This window comes from Lepidochelys olivacea (assembly GCF_965140295.1).
Source record: "Lepidochelys olivacea isolate rLepOli2 genome assembly, chromosome: 7".
Taxonomy (NCBI): Eukaryota; Metazoa; Chordata; order Testudines; family Cheloniidae; genus Lepidochelys; species Lepidochelys olivacea.
The window spans coordinates 126,443,248-126,461,754 of NC_140417.1; the positions used below are offsets into that span (position 1 = coordinate 126,443,248).

General features: G+C 61.1%; 1 protein-coding gene across 3 annotated transcripts in view; it reads right to left on the reverse strand.

Annotated features, from left to right (window-relative positions):
- Positions 1–5,695, reverse strand: part of DNMBP (dynamin binding protein) — an 80,936-nt gene extending 75,241 nt beyond the window's left edge. For all 3 annotated transcript variants that reach the window (XM_084634411.1, XM_084634409.1, XM_084634408.1), the window contains exon 1: positions 5,611–5,695. The gene's annotated coding sequence lies outside the window, so the exon portion shown is untranslated. The remainder of the gene's footprint in view (positions 1–5,610) is intronic.
- Between the last annotated feature and the right edge of the window lie 12,812 nt (positions 5,696–18,507).

Below are 18,507 nucleotides of genomic sequence, written 5' to 3' on the forward strand. Positions count from 1 at the left end.
TGTTGGGGAAGAGTCAACATGGGTTTTGTAAAGGGAAATCATGCCTCACCAATCTATTAGAATTCTTTGAGGGGGTCAACAAGCATGTGGACAAGGGGAATCCAGTGGATATAGTGTACTTAGATTTTTAGAAAGACTTTGACAAGGTCCCTCACCAAAGGCTCTTAAGCAAAGTAAGCAAACATGGGATAAGAAGGAAGGTCCTCTGAGGGATCACTGACTGGTTAAAAGATAGGAAACAAAGGGTAAGAATAAATGGTCAGTTTTCAGAAAGGAGAGAGGTAAATAGTGGTGACCCCCAGGGGTCTGTACTGGGACCAGTACTGTTCAACATATTCATAAATGACCTGGAAAAAGGGATAAACAGTGAGATAGTATAATTTGCAGATGATACAAAACTACTCAAGATAGTTAAGTCCAAAGCAGACTGGGAAGAGTTACAAAGGGATCTCAAAAACTGGGTGACCTGGCAACAAAATGGCAAATGAAATTCAGTGTTGATAAATGCAAAGTAATGCATGTGGGAAAACATAATCCCAAGTATACAAATAAAATGATGGGGTCTAAATTAGCTGTTACCACTCAAGAAAGAGATGTTGGAGTCACTGTGGATAGTTCTCTGAAAACATCCACTCACTGTGCAGCAGCCGCCAAAAAAGGGAACAGAATGCAGGGAATCATTAAGAAAGGGATAGATAATGAGACAGAAAATATCATGTTGCCTCTATATAAATCCATGGTATGCCCACACCTTGAATACTGCATGAAGATCTGGTCACACCGATCTCAAAAAAAAGAATTGGAAAAGCCTCTGTTTTGGGGTTCAGGGGGCAAGGGGGTCTGGGCAGGAGGTGGTGGGAGGGATGAGGGGGATTCAGGAGGGCAGGAGGTGGTGGGAGGGATGAGGGGGATTCAGGAGGCCAGGGGGTCGGGGCAGGGGGTGGTGGGAGGGATAAGGGGGTCGGCGGGAATGGGGTGCAATGGGGGGCCATGGGGGGTTCAGGGGGTCGGGGCAGGGAGGGGTCGGCAGGAGTGGGGCACAATGGAGGGGCCAGGGGGGGTTCAAGAGGTCAGGGCAGGGAGGGGTCGGCGGGAGTGGGGGGCAATAGGGGGCCAAGGGGGGTTCGGGGGTTGGGGCAGGGAGGGGTAGGAGGGAGTGGGGGGCAATAGGGGACCAAGGGGGGTTCAGGGGGTCAGTGCAGGGAGGGGTCGGCGGGAGTGGGGGGCAATGAGGGGCTGCGGGGGGTTCAGGGGGCTGGAGGGGTCGGCGGGGGTGGGGGGCCAGGGGCGGTTCAGGGGGTCGGGGCAGGGAGGGGTCGGCGGGAGTGGGGCACAATGGTGGGGTTCAGGGGGCTGGAGGGGTCAGCGGGGGTGGGGGGCCAGGGGGGGTTCAGGGGGTCGGGGCAGGGAGGGGTCGGCGGGAGTGGGGCACAATGGGGGGGCTGGGGGGGTTCAGGGGGCCGGAGCGGCGGTTCAGGGGGTCGGGGCAGGGAGGGTTCGGCTGGAGTGGGGCGCCATGGGGGGGTTCAGGGGGCTGGAGGGATCGGCGGGGGTGGGGGGCCAGGGGGGGTTCAGGGGGTCGGGGCAGGGAGGGGTCGGCGGGAGTGGGGCCCAGTGGGGGGGTTCAGGGGGCCGGAGGGGTCGGCGGGGGTGGGGGGCCAGGGGGGTTCAGGGGGTCGGGGCAGGGAGGGGTCGGCGGGGGTGGGGCGCCACGGGGGGTTCAGGGGGTCGGGGCAGGGAGGGGTCGGCGGGGGTGGGGGGCCAGGGGGGGTTCAGGGGGTCGGGGCAGGGAGGGGTTGGCGGGGGTGGGGGGCCAGGGGGGGTTCAGGGGGTCGGGGCAGGGAGGGGTCGGCGGGAGTGGGGCGCAGTGGGGGGGTTCAGGGGGCCGGAGGGGTCGGCGGGGGTGGGGGGCCAGGGGGGGTTCAGGGGGTCGGGGCAGGGAGGGGTCGGCGGGAGTGGGGCGCAATGGGGGGGCTGGGGCGGTTCAGGGGGCCGGAGCGGCGGTTCAGGGGGTCGGGGCAGGGAGGGGTCGGCGGGGGTGGGGGGCCAGGGGGGGTTCAGGGGGTCGGGGCAGGGAGGGGTCGGCGGGGGTGGGGGGCCGGGGGGGTTCAGGGGGTCAGGGCAGGGAGGGGTCGGCGGGGGTGGGGCGCCGGGGGGGTTCAGGGGGTCGGGGCAGGGAGGGGTCGGCGGGGGTGGGGGGCCGGGGGGGTTCAGGGGGTCGGGGCAGGGAGGGGTCGGCGGGGGTGGGGGGCCGGGGGGGTTCAGGGGGTTGGGGCAGGGAGGGGTCGGCGGGAGTGGGGCGCAGCGGGGGGGTTCAGGGGGCCGGAGGAGTCGGCGGGGGTGGGGGGCCAGGGGGGGTTCAGGGGGTCGGGGCAGGGAGGGGTCGGCGGGAGTGGGGCGCAATGGGGGGGCTGGGGCGGTTCAGGGGGCCGGAGCAGCGGTTCAGGGGGTCGGGGCAGGGAGGGGTCGGCGGGGGTGGGGGGCCAGGGGGGGTTCAGGGGGTCGGGGCAGGGAGGGGTCGGCGGGGGTGGGGGGCCGGGGGGGTTCAGGGGGTCGGGGCAGGGAGGGGTCGGCGGGGGTGGGGGGCCAGGGGGGGTTCAGGGGGTCGGGGCAGGGAGGGGTCGGCGGGGGTGGGGGCCAGGGGGGGTTCAGGGGGTCGGGGCAGGGAGGGGTCGGCGGGGGTGGGGGGCCGGGGGGTTCAGGGGGTCGGGGCAGGGAGGGGTCAGCGGGGGTGGGGGGCCAGGGGGGGTTCAGGGGGTCGGGGCAGGGAGGGGTCGGCGGGGGTGGGGGGCCAGGGGGGGTTCAGGGGGTCGGGGCAGGGAGGGGTCGGCGGGGGTGGGGCGCCGGGGGGGGTTCAGGGGGTCGGGGCAGGGAGGGGTCGGCGGGGGTGGGGCGCCGGGGGGGGTTCAGGGGGTCGGGGCAGGGAGGGGTCGGCGGGGGTGGGGGGTCGGGGCAGGGAGGGGTCGGCGGGGGTGGGGGGCCAGGGGGGGTTCAGGGGGTCGGGGCAGGGAGGGGTCGGCGGGGGTGGGGGGCCGGGGGGGTTCAGGGGGTCGGGGCAGGGAGGGGTCGGCGGGGGTGGGGGGCCAGGGGGGGTTCAGGGGGTCGGGGCAGGGAGGGGTCGGCGGGGGTGGGGCGCCGGGGGGGTTCAGGGGGTCGGGGCAGGGAGGGGTCGGCGGGGGTGGGGGGCCGGGGGGGGTTCAGGGGGTCGGGGCAGGGAGGGGTCGGCGGGGGTGGGGGGCCGGGGGGGGTTCAGGGGGTCGGGGCAGGGAGGGGTCGGCGGGGGTGGGGCGCCGGGGGGGTTCAGGGGGTCGGGGCAGGGAGGGGTCGGCGGGGGTGGGGGGCCGGGGGGGTTCAGGGGGTCGGGGCAGGGAGGGGTCGGCGGGGGTGGGGCGCCGGGGGGGGTTCAGGGGGTCGGGGCAGGGAGGGGTCGGCGGGGGTGGGGGGCCGGGGGGGTTCAGGGGGTTGGGGCAGGGAGGGGTCGGCGGGAGTGGGGCGCAGCGGGGGGGTTCAGGGGGCCGGAGGAGTCGGCGGGGGTGGGGGGCCAGGGGGGGTTCAGGGGGTCGGGGCAGGGAGGGGTCGGCGGGAGTGGGGCGCAATGGGGGGGCTGGGGCGGTTCAGGGGGCCGGAGCGGCGGTTCAGGGGGTCGGGGCAGGGAGGGGTCGGCGGGGGTGGGGGGCCAGGGGGGGTTCAGGGGGTCGGGGCAGGGAGGGGTCGGCGGGGGTGGGGGGCCGGGGGGGTTCAGGGGGTCGGGGCAGGGAGGGGTCGGCGGGGGTGGGGGGCCAGGGGGGGTTCAGGGGGTCGGGGCAGGGAGGGGTCGGCGGGGGTGGGGGGCCAGGGGGGGTTCAGGGGGTCGGGGCAGGGAGGGGTCGGCGGGGGTGGGGGCCAGGGGGGTTCAGGGGGTCGGGGCAGGGAGGGGTCGGCGGGGGTGGGGGCCAGGGGGGGTTCAGGGGGTCGGGGCAGGGAGGGGTCGGCGGGGGTGGGGGGCCAGGGGGGGTTCAGGGGGTCGGGGCAGGGAGGGGTCGGCGGGGGTGGGGGGCCGGGGGGGTTCAGGGGGTCGGGGCAGGGAGGGGTCGGCGGGGGTGGGGGGCCAGGGGGGGTTCAGGGGGTCGGGGCAGGGAGGGGTCGGCGGGGGTGGGGGCCAGGGGGGGTTCAGGGGGTCGGGGCAGGGAGGGGTCGGCGGGGGTGGGGGGCCGGGGGGGTTCAGGGGGTTGGGGCAGGGAGGGGTCGGCGGGAGTGGGGGGCCGGGGGGGTTCAGGGGGTCGGGGCAGGGAGGGGTCGGCGGGGGTGGGGGGTCGGGGCAGGGAGGGGTCGGCGGGGGTGGGGGGCCGGGGGGGTTCAGGGGGTTGGGGCAGGGAGGGGTCGGCGGGGGTGGGGGGCCGGGGGGGTTCAGGGGGTCGGGGCAGGGAGGGGTCGGCGGGGGTGGGGGGTCGGGGCAGGGAGGGGTCGGCGGGGGTGGGGGGCCAGGGGGGGTCGGGGCAGGGAGGGGTCGGCGGGGGTGGGGGCCAGGGGGGTTCAGGGGGTCGGGGCAGGGAGGGGTCGGCGGGGGTGGGGGGCCGGGGGGTTCAGGGGGTCGGGGCAGGGAGGGGTCGGCGGGGGTGGGGGGCCAGGGGGGTTCAGGGGGTCGGGGCAGGGAGGGGTCGGCGGGGGTGGGGGGCCGGGGGGGTTCAGGGGGTCGGGGCAGGGAGGGGTCGGCGGGGGTGGGGGGCCAGGGGGGGTTCAGGGGGTCGGGGCAGGGAGGGGTCGGCGGGGGTGGGGGCCAGGGGGGGTTCAGGGGGTCGGGGCAGGGAGGGGTCGGCGGGGGTGGGGGGCCGGGGGGTTCAGGGGGTCGGGGCAGGGAGGGGTCGGCGGGGGTGGGGGGCCAGGGGGGGTTCAGGGGGTCGGGGCAGGGAGGGGTCGGCGGGGGTGGGGGGCCGGGGGGGTTCAGGGGGTCGGGGCACGGAGGGGTCGGCGGGGGTGGGGCGCCGGGGGGGGTTCAGGGGGTCGGGGCAGGGAGGGGTCGGCGGGGGTGGGGGGCCAGGGGGGGTTCAGGGGGTCGGGGCAGGGAGGGGTCGGCGGGGGTGGGGCGCCGGGGGGGTTCAGGGGGTCGGGGCAGGGAGGGGTCGGCGGGGGTGGGGGGCCGGGGGGGTTCAGGGGGTCGGGGCACGGAGGGGTCGGCGGGGGTGGGGGGCCGGGGGGGTTCAGGGGGTCGGGGCAGGGAGGGGTCGGCGGGGGTGGGGGGCCGGGGGGGTTCAGGGGGTCGGGGCACGGAGGGGTCGGCGGGGGTGGGGCGCCGGGGGGGGTTCAGGGGGTCGGGGCAGGGAGGGGTCGGCGGGGGTGGGGGGCCGGGGGGGTTCAGGGGGTTGGGGCAGGGAGGGGTCGGCGGGAGTGGGGGGCCGGGGGGGTTCAGGGGGTCGGGGCAGGGAGGGGTCGGCGGGGGTGGGGGGCCGGGGGGGTTCAGGGGGTCGGGGCACGGAGGGGTCGGCGGGGGTGGGGCGCCGGGGGGGTTCAGGGGGTCGGGGCAGGGAGGGGTCGGCGGGGGTGGGGGGCCAGGGGGGTCTCGGGGGGCGCCAGGGGGGTCTCTGGGCGCTCGCCCCGCGGGAAGCGGCTCCCGGCCCCGGCTCCGGCTCCTACCTGCTCCCGCGCGGCCGCTCCAGCCCCTGCGCGTCCCGCCGCCGCGGCCCGGCCCGGCCCGGAGCCCCGGCCCCGCCCGGCCGAGTCCCCGCCCCGCCCGGGCACCGAGACTCGGGGCGGCGCCGCTCGGAGCCGGGGGGGTCGGGCCGGGCCGGGCCGGGCCCTTCTAGCCGCCCACGCCCGGCCCGGCGGCCCCCGCGACTCCGGGCCCGACCGGGGAAGGACACGGGGACAGGGCCCCCCCCACACTAAGACAGGGCCCCCCACGGGGACAGGCCCCCCCCCACACTGAGACAGGGCCCCCCACGGGGACAGGGCCCCCCCCACACTAAGACAGGGCCCCCCACGGGGACAGGCCCCCCCCCACACTGAGACAGGGCCCCCCACGGGGACAGGGCCCCCCCCACACTAAGACAGGGCCCCCCACGGGGACAGGCCCCCCCCCACACTGAGACAGGGCCCCCCACGGGGACAGGGCCCCCCCCACACTAAGACAGGGCCCCCCACGGGGACAGGGCCCCCCCCACACTAAGACAGGGCCCCCCACGGGGACAGGCCCCCCCCCACACTGAGACAGGGCCCCCCACGGGGACAGGGCCCCCCCCACACTAAGACAGGGCCCCCCACGGGGACAGGGCCCCCCCCACACTGAGACAGGGCCCCCCACGGGGACAGGGCCCCCCCCCACACTAAGACAGGGCCCCCCACGGGGACAGGGACCAACCCGCCGGGACAGGGCCCCCCACGGGGACAGGGCCCAACCCGCCGGGACAGGGCCCCCCACGGGGACAGGGCCCCCCCCACACTGAGACAGGGCCCCCCACGGGGACAGGGCCCCCCCCACACTAAGACAGGGCCCCCCACGGGGACAGGGACCAACCCGCCGGGACAGGGCCCCCCACGGGGACAGGGCCCCCCCCACTGAGACAGGGCCCCCCACGGGGACAGGGCCCAACCCGCCGGGACAGGGCCCCCCACGGGGACAGGGACCCGCCACAGGGACAGGGGCCCCCACGGGGACAGGGACCAACCCGCCGGGACAGGGCCCCCCACGGGGACAGGGCCCCCCCCCCACTGAGACAGGGCCCTCCACGGGGACAGGGCCCCCCCCACTGAGACAGGGCCCCCCACGGGGACAGGGCCCCCCCCCACTGAGACAGGGCCCCCCACGGGGACAGGGACCAACCCGCCGGGACAGGGCCCTCCACGGGGACAGGGACCCCCCACTGAGACAGGGCCCCCCACGGGGACAGGGACCCGCCACTGAGACAGGGCCCCCCACTGGGATAGGGCCCAACCCGCCGGGACAGGGCCCCCCACGGGGACAGGGCCCCCCCCCACTGAGACAGGGCCCCCCACGGGGACAGGGCCCCCCCCCACTGAGACAGGGCCCTCCACGGGGACAGGGACCCCCCACTGAGACAGGGCCCCCCACGGGGACAGGGACCCGCCACTGAGACAGGGCCCCCCACTGGGATAGGGCCCAACCCGCCGGGACAGGGCCCCCCACGGGGACAGGGACCCCCCCACTGAGACAGGGCCCCCCACTGGGATAGGGCCCAACCCGCCGGGACAGGGCCCCCCACGGGGACAGGGACCCCCCACTGAGACAGGGCCCCCCACGGGGACAGGGACCCGCCACAGGGACAGGGACCCCCCATGGAGACAGGGCCCCCCCCACTGAGACAGGGCCCCCCACGGGGACAGGGACCAACCCGCCGGGACAGGGACCCCCCCACAGGAACAGGGCCCCCCCACGGGGACAGGGACCAACCCGCCGGGACAGGGCCCCCCCACGGGGACAGGGACACCCCATGGAGACAGGGCCCCCCACAGGAACACAGACAAAGCCGCTGGGACAGGGACCCCCCATGGAGACAGGGCCCCCCCCACTGAGACAGGGCCCCCCACGGGGACAGGGACCAACCCGCCGGGACAGGGACCCCCCCACAGGAACAGGGCCCCCCCACGGGGACAGGGACCAACCCGCCGGGACAGGGCCCCCCCACGGGGACAGGGACACCCCATGGAGACAGGGCCCCCCACAGGAACACAGACAAAGCCGCTGGGACAGGGACCCCCCCCACGGGAACAGGGACCCCCCCCACGGGGACAGGGACCAACCCGCCGGGACAGGGCCCCCCCACGGGGACAGGGACACCCCATGGAGACAGGGCCCCCCACAGGAACACAGACAAACCCGCCGGGACAGGGACCCCACACAGGGACAGGGACATCCCGCCGCATGGATGTAGGACACCCCTGCACAGACCCAGAGCCAGAGACACAGGAAACTTCCCCACTCCCCCCAGAAACGGGGATACCCCACCAGGACACTGACATAGGACCCCACACAGACACAGGGACACGGATATAGGACCCCAGACACAGACCCAGGGACACCCTACCGGGGGGGGGGGAACACACACTGACATAGACCCTGCATAGACACAGCCCCCACACAGACCCAGGGACATGGACAATGGACATCCCACACAGACACAGGGACACAGATGCTGCACACAGCACAGGGACATCTCACAGAGACAAAGGGACCCTGACGCAAACCCCTCTGTGGAGATGGCACAGACCTGGTGACATCCCTCATGGACATGGGGACACGCTACAGGGACACTGACAAATCCCCCAGGCTTGGACACAGGACAACCTGCACAGACACAGAGACATGGGACACCTCACATGGATATGGGGACACCCCTCAGAGGGACATGGGACACCCTGTGGGGACACTGACAATCCCATCTGTGGGCACAGGACACCCTGCACAGCACGGGGGACGTGGACACAGGACATTCCACACAGACACAGACCCCCTGCACAGATATGGTGACACCCCATGGGACACAGGGCATCACACAGACATGGGGACATGGATACAGGTCAGCCCGCTTAGACGCAAGGACACAGGATACCCCATGGGGACCTAGGACACCCCCTGGGGAAACAGGGACATTGACACAGCCCCCCTGCATGGGCACAGGGATATGGATGCAGGACATCCCACATCGACATGAGGACACAGAGACACTGGACACCCTGCAGGGACACAGACACTGACTAACCCCCGGTGCGTGGACATAGGCTGCCCTGTACGGACACAGGGACATCCCACATGGACCCGGGGACACGGATATGGGAACACCCCTACACAGGGACACCCTGCATAGTCATGGGGACATGGGTACCCCCCATGGGCATGGAGACACAGACACGGGACACTCCACATGCAGCATGGGACACCCCACGTGGACATGGGGACACGTGGCATAGGACATCCAGCATGGGGACATGGACATGGGACACCCCACATGGACACGGGGATGCTGACAAGGGGACACCCTGCACGGACACAAAGAAGTGGACACAACCCCTTCTTCTCCCCTCCCCCATGGATACAGGGACACCCCTCATGGACATGGACACAGGACAGCCTGCCTGGACACAGGACATTCTGCAGGGACATGGACCCAGGGATATGGGTCCATGATACAGGGATACCCAGATACAGGGACATGGACCCAGACATAGGGACACCTCACAGAGTCACACCACTCACAGACATGGATGCACAGCCCATTACATAGCCATGGGACACAGTGACGCCCTACACAGGACAGAGGCGCATGACATGCAGCCCCCTGCATGGGGATGGCATGGGGCACAAACTTACATCCCCCCTCCCCCAACAGCACAGGGACACACGCCACATAGGGGGACACAGAGCCCCTGTCACCATACAGCTGACACCATGCCAGACAGGCACATGGACACAAACACCTACCATGCACCTGAAACGGGGGAGCTGATCCATGGTGATTCTTAGGGGAAAGGTGGGTGCACCCTAGCTCCCGCAGTGTTGCAAGCTTGTGGGGGAATGTATCTCACTCACATGCTTTGTTGTGGGCTGCACTCGGCTTTGTCCCATCTACATGGGCAGTGGAACTGGTCCCAGACCTAGCACAGGTGACCCATTGCAGCAACAGGTCATGGCCTGGCACAGACCAGTGTGAGACTCAGTCACTTCCCCAGAGTTGACCTGCCAGGTCTCTCACTCCTGCGATCAATCTTGGCTCCTTTTAAATTGAACCTTTGGCTTCAGGAGCAGCAGCTGTCCAGCCCTGCTGTTTTATTTCAGTTCAGTAACATCCCCACCCTCTGGCTGAGTGCTGCCCCTGCGAGCTGAGACAGCTCCCAGAACCCAACGCTCCACATATTCCCTTCCCCTGGGAGTTTCTATGCTACCATTAAACACCCGGGGCTGGCCTGGGTCATTTGACACAAGCTTGCAGGGCTGTACAATTCCAGGTAGATTTTCAGGCTCCGGCTGGAGCCCCACCTCTGACAGGCCATGAGGAGGGAGGATGCCAGAGCCTGGGCTCTCACCCATAGAAGTTGGCCCAATAAAGACATTATCTGACCCACAGTCAGGAATGTTCAGCTATGTGGCAGGTGGCCACAAGTTTGTTACACTATATAACAACAATACAGAAAATACAAAGAATAAGGGAGATAAAGATGGGCTGTATGTGCAGACAGCACATCATAGCAAACAGTACCAATGGATAAACATATACACAAACACCAAACTCTGTATCCACTCATGGAAAAACGGGTCCTTTCTGGGAACTAACCTTCATAACATTTCCTCAGCTCCAAGTGCTTCCTTCCATCCTGCCGTGGCTCCTATTGGATTGCAGCCTATAGCTAAGGCTATGATTTCTTCATGGAAATCGCCGAAGTCATGGAATCTGTGACTTCCAGCAACCTCCATGAATTCAGCCATGCTGGCCAGGAGCTGCAAGGTCACCCCACCGCCACAGCTCCTGGCCGCCGCGGGCAGCAGCCCCCCTCCCCCCCCCACACACACAGAGCTCCCATCTGCTGCGGGGACCCCCCAGAGCTCGGGGCAGCAGGGGACCTGGAGCTCCAAGCCCCCATGGGCAATGGGGGCCCCCAGAGCTCGGAGCAGCACCCACAGCTGCCCAACCTCTGCAGATGGTGTGGGGACCCATTTTGTCAGGGATATTTTCAGTAAAAGTCACGGGTTTCTGTGAATTTTTCTTTATTGCCCATGACCCGTCCATGACTTTTACTAAAGATATCCATAACAAAATCTTAGCCTTACCTATAGCTAATTATATCAGCAAGCAATGCACAATTGAGAAGCGTCTTCCAGCTTCTCTGCTCCTTGCTCATTCTGTAATCACTCTCCTGGCCCCTGAGTGAGGAAAGGGTGCAGTCACACAGGCAGACATCCTGCTTCTCATACTGCGATTCGATATTATTCACCTCGATAGCTCTGGCTTCTCTCCTCTTCTCTTTGCCATGTCTATTCCCAATTCACTCCTTACCTAACTTTGGTCCCAGCCCCTCCAGTGTTCGAAGAAGAGTTGCAGGTTTAAAGAATACTTTTATATTTTTAGCCCTAAAAAATCCTCAGCTGCTTCCTTTCTCCCTCACCAGGCAGATTTCACTCTCTCCTTTTCACGCACATCTCTATATTTCATTATGCAAGGCACTGCATTTAGCCGTATGGAGTGGAAATCTATCATGTATCCGATGAAGTGAGCTGTAGCTCACAAAAGCTTATGCTCAAATAAATTGGTTAGTCTCTAAGGTGCCACAAGTCCTCCTGTTCTTTTTGTCTCGATGTGACGAAGTGGGACTGTTCTTAATGTTTCCTCTGAATAGTGTGGGGGTGCCTCAGTTTCCCCTAGTCAGGTCTTAAGTATCTAGGTGGTGGGGTAAGGGTGTATAATCACTGCAGAGCCCTAGAGGGCATGTGTGTGCAGGAGTCTGGACACAGAGGATGGCCGACACCCTGTTTCCTGGCAACTGATGGCCTGGGCCTTTCCCCCCTGCAAGGTGAGAGCTAAAGGGTTGGAGAACAAAGGAATCCGGTGACCTCCTGGCCCGGGGAAAGGAACAAAGCCCAGAGGAGGAGGGGCTGGAGGGAGTTTCAGTTTGAGGCTGGCTGGGACATGGAGTGAAGGGCAGAAGTGGTTGTCTGGCTCACTGCCCCCCAAAATGGACCCAGCTGAGGGGTCCCGTTCTCTGCACCTACAAGCTCTGTTTTAGACCATGTTCCTGTCATCTAATAAACCTCTGTTTTACTGGCTGGCTGAGAGTCACGTCTGACTGCGGAGTTGGGGGGCAGGACCCTCTGGCTTCCCCAGGAGCCCCGCCTGAGCGGACTCGCTGTGGGAAGCGCACGGAGGGGTAGAGGATGCTGAATGCTCCGAGGTCAGACCCAGGAAGGTGGAAGCTGTGTGAGCTTTGTGTCCTGAAGACAAGGCTGCTCACAGAAAGGAGACTGCCCCAGAGTCCTGCCTGGCTTCATGGGGAGCAGTTCCAGAGCATCGCCCGGGGACTCCGTGACACTCTATATTTGACTTTTCCTATCCCGCTGTGTTGCCCATGAATGCCACTGTCCTGATGTCTTTCACATCCTCCATGGCCATCTCTGTGATTCAGCCACTGCCCTGAGGCCATCTCTGCTGCAATCCCCAGCCAGGCAGCCTTCATTTCCTTTTACCTCAGCTACTTGAAACTCCCTCCACTATGGCCCACCAAGTCCACAGAAAAGAAGCATGCGTCACATGTACAGAGCTGCAAATCCACAGTCTCAGCTGAAATAATTCTCCCCCTCTCTCATATAGCTCCCAATTTCTCATGCAGGGAGGACGACAGACTTCCGGCCTTGAAAAGCTCCCAACCTAAAATATTGATCCTCCTTTCAGAAGGGTTGTGGGGTGAATTAGCTACAGCACTTGGAAGATGTGAAGTGCTACCAGGGCTATTACTATTATTTATTTATTAATTAATTACTAATTATTAAAAGACCCTGACCCAGTTCGATCCAACACTATCAACTCTTTTAACTGGAACTGCCTCCCAAAATTAGTGGAAAACCTTGTGCTGTATATAGGGTGGCCAGATAGCAAGTGTGGAAAAATTGCGACGGGGGTGGAGGGGCAATAGGTGCCTATATAAAACAAAGCCCCGAATATCAGGACGGTCCCTATAAAATCGGGACAGCTGGTCACATTAGCTGTATACATTTAGCAATGTCATTTCTAGCCCACACGTCTTCCAGCACATTGAGGCTATATGAGAGCAGGTTTAAGTGAGCAATGGCTAAACACAGTGGAAACATTTTGTAACCATTTTTTCCCTACATATGGAAAACTCAAAAAGAGCCAAATGGATCTCTGCCAAACTGTCCACACACAAAGTATTCCTCACTGGACTGAGAATAAACAGGACGAATTCCAGGTCTGAGGCAGATTCCATCAGAAAGTTACACGCTCATGGGAGCAGTTTTATAATGAAAGGGCCTCTGTACCCAGGACTATAGGACTTCATGCATCTCTACCTAGAGTGAAGGCAGGCCATAGGCAGGTGAAACCAGCAACTCCTCTGGGACGTGCAGCCCTGTTCCAAAGGCAGAGCTGCAAAGGAATCCCGAGTCCCTGGATCTTGCTGAAATTGAAAAGCAAGACAGACACATACTTTTTCCTGTCACACTCTCCAGCGGCACAAGAGGGTGATGAGTGTGCTCTTGTCCTGCAGCTAATGGGGACCCGTAACATGTCCAGCTAACAGTGTGATGCCTGGTTATTACTCCCTGAGTGGTGTCAGCTCTGGACAACCAGAGGAAGCCATAGGCCCTGCCCCAAATAGCCTGCATTCTGAATTACACCAACAGACAGACAAATATACCCCAGTCATGCTACATGCAACAGGGGCCACAGGCTGCCTGATAGGCCAAGAGCTGGACCTCTCCCTGCGCACTCAGTTTAAACACTTTTCATACATGAATGTTTGTTTACAATCAATGGCTGACAGGTTCTTATGAAAAAATCTGGCTGAAAATAAGAAGAGACAAGAACATGGGGAGAGGCAGCCAGACTTGGCTGGGGAAGGTGGTGTTAAATCACAGAGCGGTTGAATGGCTCAGCCTCTTCCTTGCTTTCTCTCAGCCTCAAGGAGGAGAGCATAGAGAATCTGAATCCAGCCTTGGCTACAAGTGGGAAACTAACCTGTATGCCTCCCACACCCAGTGTGGGCAGTCAGCGTGAAATCACTTTCACAAATGGATGTAGTTATGTGCTCCTACCCAGTGTCCTCCCGGCAACAGAGACAATATAAAAGTGACCACCTCTTTCTAGGCCTGAGCCATGGTCCTTTCTCAGGAGGAGACATTGTAGGGAAGCAGCATCTGGAAGCAAATAGAGGTTTGAGGTGGAGTTGCTCACTGCAGCCCAGTAAGACAGAGAGTCAGTGATTTGTGTGGGAGAAGACAGAGCCAAGGAGGGATTTGTCCCTGAGAGTACTGATGCTGAATAGGGCTCATGTGATGGGCTGTTGGGTGGCTCAGGAGTGATGGAGATGAGACCAAGAGACACCTGGGAAAGAGGAGGAGTTTGCAAGACAGTTTGGTAATGTCTCTGGATAGGTCTGAGGTAAGGAGAGAAATGGAAAGGATGAAGATGGGACGTGTGACGGTAGGCACCCCTGTATTCACACCCTACACCTTACTGCAAGCATTTTTGTACAAAATACACCCTGTGAGGTATGGTATGAAAACTAGTAACACGCTGGTTATTAATATTGTAAAGTGCCTGTGTTAATGTTATATGGGAAGTTATCATTTCCCTCTGCATGAGGTTATTAGAACATGGTTTAAGACCAGACAGCCTAGCCTAGATAAAGGTGGTAAGGAGGTCTGTCCTAGACAAAGGGTTTACTTCCAGTTACATTAGCAGTACACAAAAGCCATCAAGCTAAACCAGCAGGGATTATCCTGAGCCCATACTCAAAGACAGAGAAACATGCCTCCTGCACTCCAGAGAGACACAAGAGACTGAGTGCTCAGGAAGCCTTCCTGACTTATGAGACAAAGACATCCCTGTGGGAACATAAGGGGCAGAGCGAGAATCCATCTTTATCTTTCACTTTAGGAGATGAAGAAAACAAGTGATTTTATCTCTGTGATGAGTCCTGGCCAGGCTGGCCAGCAATAAGCTGGAAAAGGAGACTGTGCTGAGAGAAGCCGTCTTGAACAGACTGTATCTTGCTAGATTAAGTTTTAAATGTGTTTTTTCACTTTATTTTCTTGTAACCATCTCTACGTTTATCTCTTTAACTGTATCACTTAAGCCATGCTCTTTTCATAGAATCATAGAATATCAGGGTTGGAAGGGACCCCAGAAGGTCATCTAGTCCAACCCCCTGCTCAAAGCAGGACCAATCCCCAATTAAATAATCCCAGCCAGGGCTTTGTCAAGCCTGACCTTAAAAACCTCTAAGGAAGGAGATTCTACCACCTCCCTAGGTAACGCATTCCAGTGTTTCACCACCCTCTTAGTGAAAAAGTTTTTCCTAATATCCAATCTAAACCTCCCCCACTACAACTTGAGACCATTACTCCTCGTTCTGTCATCTGCTACCATTGAGAACAGTCTAGAGCCATCCTCTTTGGAACCCCTTTCAGGTAGTTGAAAGCAGCTATCAAATCCCCCCTCATTCTTCTCTTCTGCAGGCTAAACAATCCCAGCTCCCTCAGCCTCTCCTCATAACTCATGTGTTCCAGTCCCCTAATCATTTTTGTTGCCCTTCGCTGGACTCTCTCCAATTTATCCACATCCTTCTTGAAGTGTGGGGCCCAAAACTGGACACAGTACTCCAGATGAGGCCTCACCAATGTCGAATAGAGGGGAACGATCACGTCCCTCGATCTGCTCGCTATGCCCCTACTTATACATCCCAAAATGCCATTGGCCTTCTTGGCAACAAGGGCACACTGCTGACTCATATCCAGCTTCTCGTCCACTGTCACCCCTAGGTCCTTTTCCGCAGAACTGCTGCCTAGCCATTCGGTCCCTAGTCTGTAGCTGTGCATTGGGTTCTTCCGTCCTAAGTGCAGGACCCTGCACTTATCCTTATTGAACCTCATCAGATTCCTTTTGGCCCAATCTTCCAATTGGTCTAGGTCCTTCTGTATCCTATCCCTCCCCTCCAGCGTATCTACCACTCCTCCCAGTTTAGTATCATCCGCAAATTTGCTGAGAGTGCAATCCACACCATCCTCCAGATCATTTATGAAGATATTGAATAAAACCGGCCCCAGGACCGACCCTTGGGGCACTCCACTTGATACCGGCTGCCAACTAGACATGGAGCCATTGATCACTACCCGTTGAGCCCGACAATCTAGCCAGCTTTCTACCCACCTTATAGTGCATTCATCCAGCCCATACTTCCTTAACTTGGTGACAAGAATACTATGGGAGACCGTGTCAAAAGCTTTGCTTTTATTAATAAACTCTCTAATTTTCCTATATCCCAATTCAGTGCTGGGTTTCAAGGGTATTTACCCAGTTAAATTAATAAGCTGTGATGTAGAGACGCCAACAGAGCAGTGAACTTAGTATCTTCTGTGAATGTACCATGGTAGGGGCTGTGCATTGCAGGGAAACATCTGAGGAGCTTGAGGGCTGGAGCGCACTGACTGTTACTTGCTGGGTGAGGTCTGGGGCGGGAGAGCCTTGAGGAGTTTGCTGGTGGGGAAGACGGGCTGATGTGACGGGGAGCTGACAGTCTGATCGTCAGCAAAACACTGTTGCTGAAGCAGAGAGGTAACACAGTGGCTCACAGCTCCGCAGCATGCTACAGAAGGCAAGTTCCGAGGGGACACCAGAACTGGATGTAGGTATGATCTCCTGTAGTAGGACCATAAAACTGAGCTACAAAAGGAAGAGAAAGCTGTGTATGTGCCTTTTTTCCTAATTTAAAGAATGCCAAAAATGTTTTACCTGTTTGTGTTTTACTCTAGAAACATCAAGTCTTGTCTTTGCTGCTTTTGCATCCCAACTGAACCCCCTTGGATTCTGGAGCAGTGTCTCAGTGCCCTAGGGTGTAACAACTCTGCCTGCAGTACCAAATAGTACCATGTTTTTGTGACTGGGCCATGACTTATTGGACCCAGTTACGACAAACATTATTTTTCACACCACAGCTATGTGTTGAGCACATTGTAAATCCAAGCCTCCCAGGCTGCCTGTCCATAGCGTCTGAGGGTACATCTACACTGCAAAAACCAAAAGAACAAGAAACCTGCAACACTGAGTCTCAGGGTGGCATCAGCAGCTCATGGAACATCAGATTGGAAGGGGCATCCTGGGGCATCGAGTCCAGGCCCTGCTATCATGGACAACCCCATTATATAATGCTATTCATAGCTAGACCAAGCTCTGCCCTAAAACTCATTAAGTTGTTTGCCACCACGTCTCCTATTGGAAGGCTGTTCCTTGAACCTTGCTCATCTATTAGTTAATAAACTTCTTTTATATTCCAGAATAAATTTACTCATGGCCCTTGGTTCTTGTGCCAACGTCGTCCTTTAGCTGAAACAGTTCCTCACCCTACCTGGTGTTTGCCCCCTTGCTGTATTTATCGAAAGCTATCCTTTCCCCTCTCAGCCTTCATTTTACGTAACTAGATTAAACGGGCCCAGCTCTTTTAATCTCCTCTCACAAGATACACTCTCCATTCCCTAGGTCATCCTAGCAGCCCTTCTCTGCACCTGTTCCGGTCTGAATTACTCTCTCTTAACAAGAGTGACCAGAATTGCCCAATATTCCAGATGAGATCTCCCCACTGCTTTGTACAATGACATGAATACTTCCCTATTTCTACTGGAAACACCTCGCCTGATACATCCTAGGATCATACTAGCCTTTTTGATGGCTACATCCCATTGGTGGCTCAGTAATCCTCATGGGGTAGTGCACTCTGGGATGTCCTACTACGTAGAGAGCTGGGAAGGAGGGAACCAGCCAAGCCAGGTACACAGAGTGTCCCATCCATACAACAAAAGAACAATGACATGAGATCTGGCTACAGGGGCAATGAACTCTTAGCTGTTGGAGTCACTAACCAGCGTTAGCCAGACTGTTCATGGGCACAAACCATGTTCAGCATTGGCCATATCACTGACTGCTTTCACACGGCGCCACCAGCCTGACCTTCCCTCAGCTTCAGGGTCCACACCTCACACCCGCCTCCTTGGGGCGCAGACTAATAGTCACACCCACAGCACTAGAGCCAGGATTCATTCCCACAGCCTGCAAATGCAATAGTGTTCACCCACAAGTGTCACAAACCCAGCATCTGAACCGAGGTGCTAAAACGAGGAGTGCTGGGGCGCTGCTGCACCTCCTGGCTGGAAGTAGTAATAACAACCCAAATCCATGGTTTCAGCACCCCTGCTTCCGAACAGAATCGGATCTAATCATTACTGCTTGAACCTCTAGTATGGCCTGTTGAGGCCAGTCCAATGGTAAAGGGCCCAGGTACGTGCCCGGACAACACACAGACCTAGAGATGTAGGAGACAGAGAGACTGACTGGCCCAACTTGAGGATCACTTTGGATAAGCTATTACCAGCTGGAGAGTGAGTTTGTGTGTGTATCGGGGTGGGGGGGTGAGAAAACCTGGATTTGTGCTGGAAATGGCCCACCTTGATTATCATGCACATTGTAGGGAGAGTGGTCACTTTGGATAAGCTATTACCAGCAGGAGAGTGAGTTTGTGTGTGTGGTTTTTGGAGGGGGGTGAGGGAGTGAGAGAACCTGGATTTGTGCTGGAAATGGCCCACCTTGATTATCATACACATTGTGAAGAGAGTGGTCACTTTGGATGGGCTATTACCAGCAGGAGAGTGAGTTTGGGGGGGGGGGGGCGGAGGGTGAGAAAACCTGGATTTGTGCTGGAAATGGCCCAACTTGATGATCACTTTAGATAAGCTATTACCAGCAGGACAGTGGGGTGGGAGGAAGTATTGTTTCATGGTCTCTGTGTGTATATAATGTC